A 10,000-nucleotide genomic window follows, 5' to 3' on the forward strand; every position below is an offset into this window, starting at 1 on the left:
CAATCCACTGGAAAAGCCCGTTGACAACAATGGCCTTCGGAGTCCTTTAGCCGTGGAAATCGGTTCCCTCGAACTCCGGCCGAGTTTGAGTGTGCATCTGTACGTGTGCGTGAGACTGTTTGTGCGCTGCCCTTGTGTCAGGAACCGAGGTGTTGGTTCTTTCACGTCTCTGCATTGTGTGTCTCAGACTAACGATTTAGTCACGCTTGGTCCAGATTCTTGCGACCTCTTCTTCTTTCCTTCTTGTGTGCAGACGAAATGGGTTTAGGTTCGCATAAACTCACGCACGCATTCTCATACATGATTGCATATTTGAAATGCTTCATTGTATTGAACTGCATGTGAAAGCTTACAGATCAAATTACAAAATGGGCACTTTTTTTATACTGAAAGTCGTTCTGTGTCTTGTTGGGGAAGATGTTCTGTTACGTGACTTCAGTGTTGTAAATCTTGGGACTATTAACCGACGATTAAAAGAGTTTGCTAAGCCACGGGTGAATCCTTTTGTTCCTAAATTCGACTGAAAAAATATCTTTGTGATTTACGGCATGGAAAAACAAATCATTACTTTTCGTGGTTAATTATAATCGGTAAAATGTTAAGACAAGCAAAATAGAACCACCTTTTAAATATAATTATTGAAAAAATAGGAGTTCCCATTTGAAAGTGTGTATTCGATTATGAAAATTATTCCCAAAATATACTTTCACTTAGGAAATACAGGACAGGTGTGATTTCGTATTGACTTTCATTACCAGGAATTATTTTTCTAGTCGTTAATACCGAAAACATTTTTCTTTATATTATTTGGATTTATATCTATGCCAACAAAGTTTGGTAACGGCTATGTTAATCACTCACATCTGTCTACCTTTCCGCATGATATATAAAAAAAAAAATTCAATTGACTATTGTCGTTTTATTTTGTAGCGGGGCGTGTTATAATCCAACCAAAGGGTAGTTAAACTTAATGGTCAGTCCAGATCGGAATGCAGATCCAAAGTTTTATTTTCTATATTTTATTCATTTATTTATGTGCTTTATTTATATATGTATTTATTTATTTATTTATTTATTTATTTTTAGTCAAACAAATGCCAAATCTTGATAGCAAATTTTGACCATATGTGGGCAAATAAAATCTCTTAACCTGTAAGGTGTCATACTGTGTCCTTTTTTATTTATTTATTTATTTATTTATTTATTTATTTATTTATTTTTAGTCAAACAAATGCCAAATCTTGATAACAAATTTTAACCCTATGTGGCCAAATAAAATCTCTTAACCTGTAAGGTGTCATACTGTTACGAACACCTAACAGGATCTGACAGACGAAAAATATTTGGCCATAGGGTTGGCGTTAACGGAGGCATACCTTCTCTGGGTGCTCTGTAGTCTTAATAGCAACAGTTGGTAGCCAGCCAGAGCCTACATATATTTATATTAATCGTCATGTGCTGAGTTTGTACTGCCTTCGAGCATTGGGACTTAAAGGGGTTTCAGTACTGGTAGCTTTATCATTATGGATTAAACAAAAAGAAATTAACGAAGAGATGTATATTTTTCGACAATGAGTCTCTTCACCCATCTGAAGCAGAAGAGGCACTTTGAATAATTTACAGGCGCTTGTTCGGGTCTCTAGGGGTATTCTTGTATAAAGACAACAGTCCTTCATCTTATTGATCGGTATACTGTTTTCTATATATCTTCAGTGCCCGTAGATAGCCTCCTTATATTGTCATGACGTCTGTTTCCAATAATATTAATAATAATGTCTGTAATAAAAATCCACAATTACATAGTAGATAATTTACATAGCAATATATTTACTATATAATTGTGGAATTTTATTACACATTTTTCACGGAATTGTGTATCTCTTAGCAATAATAATGATAATAATAATAATAAAATTACTCTCTCATTCTCACCCACTCCAGTGGCTCTCGGGCCTCTTGGTGGCCCATGGCCGCTTGCACCGGACCTCTCCACGTTTCCCTGTTGAGTGCTGCATCTCTACAGTTATTCTCAGGATCCTCCACTCCCAATTCTCTTAGATCTCTGAACACATTATCCTTCCATCTCATCCTCGGTCTTCCCACCGGCCTTCTCCCTTCCACTGATCCTTCCATAACAATTTTAGGTATTCTGGCCTCTTCCATTCTAACCACATGTCCAACAAATCCTCTGCGATCTTACATAGCCAATTATTAGCGGTTGTCTAGTTAAATCTCTCATTTCATCGTTGTGCCTTCTTCTCCAAACACCTTCATTTATATCATAAATGGGACCCGTTATTCTAAGCAAATTGTTATTTTCAACAACCAATAGTCTCTGTTCTTGATGTTTAGTCAGTGTCCAGGTCTCACAACCTATATAGTACTACTGGCCTGATAATGGTGGTGTAAATTCTTAATTTGGTAGACGTTGCGATGTTTCTGCTCTTTACAAGATGTTGTAGACTGAAACAGCACCTGTTCCCTGCTTTATTCTGTCCAGAACCTCTCTCTCCATCTCATTTCTGGATGTTAGCATATTTCCTAGATATTCAAATTCCCTCACGTTCTCAATATCTCTCATATTTTGTTGTTGCTGTTGTTGTTGTTAGTTGTTTCTTGGCAATCTCATCATAATAACTAATAAAATTAGTTATTATTATTATTATTATTATTATTATTTATTATTATTATTATTATTATTATTATTATTATTATTATTATTATTATTATTATTATTATTATTATTATCATCTAAAGTAATCTCGACTTTTTATCGTTAACTCAGAAACATATTAACCAAAAAGAAAAAACATACTACTTAACTTAATGGCCTTTTTTTTTTCAAGAGTTGCTCATTTTTTGTAATGTAACCATCAGTGTATTTCCTTAGAGCATTTGGATTCCAGAGCATTGACAATTATCTCCCTAAAAACTGTTTTCGTGAAAATGTTGACTGTCGATCGCATTTTTAGTTTTCTGTAAAAGAAAACTATTGTGCTGGCTTTGTCTGTCCGTCGGCACCTTTTTCTGTCCGCACTTTCTCTGTCCGTCCTCAGATCATAAAAACTACAGAGGATAGAGGGCTGCAAATTTTTAAGTTGAACATCCACCCTCTAGACATCAAACGTACCAAATTGCAGCCCTCTAGCCTCAATAGTTTTTATTTTATAAAAGGTTCAAGTTAGCCGTAATCGTGCTTCTGGCAACGATTTAGGATATGCCACCGCCGGACCGTGGTTAAAGTCTCATGGGCTGCGGCTCATACAGCATTATACCGAGACCACCGAAAGATAGATCTATTTTCGGTGGCCTTGATTATACGCTGTAGCGGCTGTAGAAAAAAACTCGATTGCACCGAAGAAACTTCGGTTTATTTTTTACTTGTTCCTTTGTACTTTCCATCCGTACCTTCCCACCAAGCTGTCCAACTCCTTTGACCTCGTCTTGCTCCTACAACCCAGCTTTCTGTAATTCAGTGAACAACCTTAGTATCTTGCTAGGGCAGATAACTGTCATGCTCTCTAGGTCTTGTCTCCTGGTCGAAGAGGAAATAAGGTGAGCGAAGGATGACTCGGCTGGGTCATCCTTGGCAACGGGAAATTGGTGTTCAGTTACAGTCAATAGTGTTCTAGTTTGTTCAGAAGTAATTTTTTAAAAAATACTCATAGTAGCATGAGTCTTAAAATGGAGAAGCAAATCCTCAGTTGTGTATATGTACATCTTGAAATATATGTACGTATACATAACTGTGGATTTGCTTCTCCAGTAATAATAATAATAATAATAATAATAATAATAATAATTATTATTATTATTATTATTATTATTATTATTATTATTATTATTATTATTATTATTATTATTATTGTGTTCGTGTGGATTTTTCGTGCCTTGTGCAGGAGGCATATCCTATCAAAAATCTCTATCCGCTGTACCCTAAAAAGGATGTTTATTGATTTATTCATCGTCTCTGCCTAAGCAGTCTTAAAACGACATAATAATACCTTAGTATATCCTATATAACCCTGCACATCCTATACATCCTGAACGACTCTCCGTTAAAGGGCTTAATCATATCCTGGTATATCCTCTGTTTATCCAGGATCAACTTGTCAACCCCAAATAGTTGAAGTTGTTTGTGCCATTGAAAAGGTCCCAGCCTGACTGATAGATCAACAAGAGAGAGAGAGAGAGAGAGAGAGAGAGAGAGAGAGCAGAGACCCAACACATGTTCAGCAAATACTCCAATGCTTATGGCTGTACATTTCACTTATAATAAGACCCAGGCATGTTCGTCAAATAGCCTCGGCAAACACGCCGTTGCTATTCGTATAATAGTCCTGGTTATCCTTTTTATTATCCCGGGTGTTCCTGTGTGCCACAGCGTGATATGTGAACAAAAGTCTTTTGAGCGATGGGCCTGCTTTCTTTCGTTCAAAGGAACTGGTCCGTTGTTTGCTTGCTTTGAGAGAATTAGTATGCATCAAATAGATTCGTTTGGTGTTGTGTTTTCTTATGGTCTTGAAGAACCGGCAATAATAATAATAATAATAATAATAATAATAATAATAATAATAATAATAATGTTCTTTAAGGTCCACAATAGTATATCTGATGGCAATAGCAGTAAAACTTTATAAAACTATATATAAAAGCTTTCAGACCCTCCCCTGGGTTCATCTTCAGTTCAAATCATTTGAACTGAAGATGAACCCAGGGAAGGGTTCGAAAGCTTTTATATATAGTTTTATAAAGTTGTACTACTGTTGCCATTAGATATATTATTGTGGACCTTAAAGAAGATTACTTGTGCCCTCGTAATTGAGATTTTTACCCAATAATAATAATAATAATAATAATAATAATAATAATAATAATAATAATAAAGCCTATAGCTATTCTGTTGTCGAACTGTAGTGATGTTCAGTTTTTCCTTGACAACTGAAGGTTGGCAGGCTCTCGAAATCATTGTGGATTTTATTTATTTCATTACTCATGACATTACAAGAAATTATTATTAATAATGATACGAACCATTTTTACTATCATGAACAGGCCCGCCGAACTACATGAAAAGTTATCATAAAGCCACATTGAATGAAAAACAGTAGAAATGTAATCCTGAACGTCGAGTGTGCGTTCTACATTCGCCGTTCATGTAAAGCCTTCATTCATGATAAAAGCACTTCATTAAATTACATTTTCCTTGTCTTAAACTCACCTTTGTAAATACGCCATCTTTGAGGCATGATGCTCCAGATAAAGATGGAGCTCTCATAGAGCTGCTGTAGCTCTAAAAGATATATGCATCGAGAGGTAAGCTCCACTTACAGATGGAGTTGCTGCCCAAAGAGAAAGATATTTTAATAGGCACCCAGCATCCCACAGGTAGGTCTGCCCATCTCTTGAATGGAATATTCCCAATTTCGACTGCTCATTTCTCCCGGAACCAGAATATACATAGATGAAATGGGGTAGAATGATCATAAATATTCTCGTTCGTGGTGGAAAAGTTAGGCCAGGAACATGCCTTTCGAAGTAGTTGATTTGGGTAATTTTACTTGTCCAAGGTAGCAGTAACCGAATTTTTCTTATGCATCATAGCTAAACCCTCTACAAGGGATTTCTGCTCGCCTCAATCACTGGGGTAGCATTTTCTTTATGATTCATTTGAAGTTTATCTTTCTGTGTGTTGGCTGGATCGCGTGATAACTGTTGAGCCTATTTTCAAGGATTTTTTTTCTTGCAAAGATTCACTGTTTTAGGGATTGATTGATGACATTTTGTTGTAGATTAAACTCTGTATCTGGACATGGGATTAATCTTTTTTATTATTATTACCCTGTTTGCCATTACCGAGACTGATTTTTTTTTTTTTTAGGAAAGACCTATAACAGGTCTGAGGAGTAAAGACTTGAATTGCACAGAATTCTTGAGACTGCGTAGATTTATTAAAAAATAATTAGGAATACCACCTCTAACCTTCGGATAGCAATGGTAATCGCCTAGGTTTGATTTTGTAAATTTCTGCTGTCCATTTTTTATTGTTGGTGCTACACTTGCTGTCTCAGTACTCAATTGTTGTAATTGTTATTATCATTCATGCTGTTGACTTAACGTGTTATTCTAGATCTTACAGTTTTCATTATTAGATATCACTATTGTCTTAACCGTTGAAAGGTGTCGCCCTACTAATAGAAAAGAAAGTCGGGCTAACTTTCTAAGACGGACACTTCCGGCTGTTAGCAGGAATACCTTTCATTAATCTCCATTCGTCTCAATTAGAATCCGCATTTAGAACTCAAATCGAAACAATCAGAGTGCAAAGAACACGCTGGATCAGTTTTACCTACAATTGTTCTTCCACCTCGTATGAGCATTCACACAGTTTACTGTTATAGATTCGGTGGTCTGCTAATGATACCACCAATTATCGTGGAAGTAACCGTGGTACAAGAAAAAAGAAAATGGGTTTGTGGTTATTGTGGATGTCAGGAATGGGTTAATTATCGACTGAGATTGCAATTTCCTAAACCCCTAATTAATACGAGTTTAAGATGTTTCATCTGCATATCTAATGGATGTTACAGTGATTCAAGAAAATGAACTGATACGCTCAGCAGATCATATAAATTTCGCTAACAAACGTTGTTGAGAATAATTGATACGTTTTTTTGTGTACAGTTTAACAGAGACTTCAGTTGCGGTTCCAGTAATCATAACAGGTAAAGTACTGACAAAAAAATGGGCTAATTATCTTAAAAGATTCCATAAAACAGTTCACTAATAATCGACATAGACCGTTAAATGTTTTTTTTAATGATTTGCAAAATATCTATTAAAAAGGTATTCGATTTCTCTCAGCTATGCCTCTTAGCATACGGCAGCAGCCAGTGTTAATGGTATAATTACCTGAATAGCCATCCTTATTTACACATTTATTCATAAACTTTACACTTAACAACAATCAGCAAAAAATATAAACAAAACCCAAGAACACAGTTGATCTTTAAAAATTCCTGAAAGTTACGAGATCATTAATTTCCAGTTATGTCGGGAGCAAAAGCAGAACCCATTTTAATTTGATTAATTGACTGATATTCATCCTGCTTTTGCGGAGGTTATGAGCCAACTCGTTAAATCTGAATGCTTTGGTGATTTATTGGTCGGTGTTACGTCTCAGTGATTTGTTTGGAATCGCTGCAAGGAATCGATTTTTAAAGGAATTTAATCACATTTCATATCTTTGTGCTCTCTCTCTCTCTCTCTCTCTCTCTCTCTCTCTCATACAAGATCTTAGACGATTTTATTTGACTGTCATGATTTATTATATTTGTGATATTTCGATATTTCTCTCTCTCTCTCTCTCTCTCTCTCTCTCTCTCTCTCTCTCTCTCTCTCTCTCTCTCCTGCAAGATCTTAGACGATTTTATTTGACTCATGATTTATTATATTTATAATATTTCGATATTTTTCTCTCTCTCTCTCTCTCTCTCTCTCTCTCTCTCTCTCTCTCTCTCTCTCTCTCCTACAAGATCTTAGACGATTTTATTTGACTGTCATGATTTATTATATTTGTGATATTTCGATATCTCTCTCTCTCTCTCTCTCTCTCTCTCTCTCTCTCTCTCTCTCTCTCTCTCTCTCTCTCTCTCTCTCTCCTGCAAGATCTTAGACGATTTTACTTGACTCGTGATTTATTATATTTGTAATATTTCTCTCTCTCTCTCTCTCTCTCTCTCTCTCTCTCTCTCTCTCTCTCTCTCTCTCTCTCTCTCTCTCTCTCATTTTGTTATGATTATAATGATTGCTGAGACAGTTGGAAAATAATTGTAATCTTCATTTCGATATGCAAAATATCTCTCTCTCTCTCTCTCTCTCTCTCTCTCGCTCTCTCTCTCTCTCTCTCTCTCTTCTGTTAACCTTCATACTATCTGTGTAACAATGCATTACGGTAAAGAATGGCCCAACATATACATAAGATATCACTCAAACTATCACCTCTCCCGGAAAAGGAATTTTGCTCCCAGTAGGACCCGGTTCCCATTGTGCTCGCACCAGGTACTGGTACCTGGTATGGCTGATTTATAATTTGCTAGGAGCTGGCTATATGATAACTGGTAGGAATGGTACCTTCTAAAATGCAGTAGGGACGTGGCGTCTGATATGGCTTGTTCCCGTGTTTTCCGGCTGGACCTGGTTCCTACTACTCTTGTACTAGGCGTTTGGTTACCGGTGGTACCTGGTTCCCACTTTGCTCTAAGCAGGTATGTCGATACCAGTAGCAGTTTCTAACTATGCTGAAAAAGGGTATATGAGGCTCCTAGTATCATCTGGTTCCAACTTTGCTCATAGCCGGTACATGAATCCCGGTAAAAATTGCTCATAGCCGGTACACGAATCCCGGTAAGAACTGGGTTTCCTGGACCTCTAAGCAGATCTATGGTTCCCAGAAGGACCCAGTCCCTACCACTGTTAATTGGCCGAGTCAAGAGGTCCACATTAGGCCTCTTACCAGTATCTTACCACACTGATCGCAGCGTGCATATAAATTTCCGGGGTCCTCCGAACCACGGTGCGTCACGAGAAGCCGGCGTGGCCTTTGCCGCTGTCTAATGACTCCTGTGATCTCACGTGTAGTCTTTCTGCCAAAATGTTATCTTGGGTAAACGGCGGCTGTCATTAACGCCAACTTTTATGTGCCCGAATGGCGACCCGGTGATCGTTTTCGGTGTACCGTTTTCTTTGGGGTCAATCACAGCTTTTTTATTGCATGTAAAATACTCGGATCTGAAGCGCTCTCTCTCTCTCTCTCTCTCTCTCTCTCTCTCTCTCTCTCTCTCTCTCTCTCTCTCTCTCTCTCTCTCTGTTGGAAAACAATCCTCTCTATACCTTTTTAGGTTTCTTCTTGCTACATAGTTGATGTTTTCTTTCATCTCTCGCTCTCTCTGATTGAAAATTCATTAATGTGCCTGCATGGGTTGTTAAAAGATAAATTTATCTCTCTCTCTCTCTCTCTCTCTCTCTCTCTCTCTCTCTCTCTCTCTCTCTCTCTCTCTCTCTCTCTCTCTGTGGATACTTAATTATCATTGTCTGCACGGATTTTTTCATGCAAGTTGTTTTAATCTAAAGGGCGTCGTCTCTCTCTCTCTCTCTCTCTCTCTCTCTCTATATATATATATATATATATATATATATATATATATATATATATATATATATATATATATATATATATATATATATATATATACATACATATATATATTTAAAATTATATATAAATATGCCCTATCGATCAGTCAGTCTATCTCTTTAATAATTTGAAGTAAAGACGATTTCACATAATTGCGGAAGTAGTACTTTCGTCAGATTTTCAGGGTTCAAATGAAGTTTCATCAGAAAATGCAGGAAAGATGTCCAAGTCACTGAAAAATCCTCTCGTATTAACAGATAACCCGAACAAAAAAGGATCAGTGGTCAATTTCCGTCCATATATTTGCACAAAACTGTATGAAAAGTTAGTTAATGAAGTACAGTCTACGAATATATGTGTGTGTGTGTATATGTATAATGTATATGTGTATATATATATATATATATATATATATATATATATATATATATATATATATATATATATATATACATACATATATGTAACATATAGATATATATTTATATATATGTGTATAATGTAGAAACTACTGATCACTTTTACTAGATATGTATGTAGTTAAGAGGGCATTGTGGTTAATATTATTATTATTCAGAAGATGAAACTTATTCATAAATACTACATATATTTATATATATACATGTATATATATTATATATTATACATATATAATATAAATCTATGTATATGCATATACATACATATATATATATATGTGTGTGTGTGTGTGTGTGTGTATGAGTGCGTTTGTGAGTGAGTATCAAATGAACCCATGAATTGTATCCCCGTCTAAGATTTTGTATCAGCGCATAGGAAAATTGG

The 10,000-nt window shown here is 36.0% G+C and overlaps 1 long non-coding RNA gene across 1 annotated transcript in view; it reads left to right on the forward strand.

The window, feature by feature from the left end:
* The window catches only part of LOC136847723 (uncharacterized), a 211,198-nt gene that overhangs the window by 96,337 nt on the left and 104,861 nt on the right, over positions 1–10,000 (forward strand). The gene's annotated exons all lie outside the window — the stretch shown is intronic.

The sequence above is a fragment of the Macrobrachium rosenbergii genome, chromosome 17 (genome assembly GCF_040412425.1).
Source record: "Macrobrachium rosenbergii isolate ZJJX-2024 chromosome 17, ASM4041242v1, whole genome shotgun sequence".
Taxonomy (NCBI): Eukaryota; Metazoa; Arthropoda; class Malacostraca; order Decapoda; family Palaemonidae; genus Macrobrachium; species Macrobrachium rosenbergii.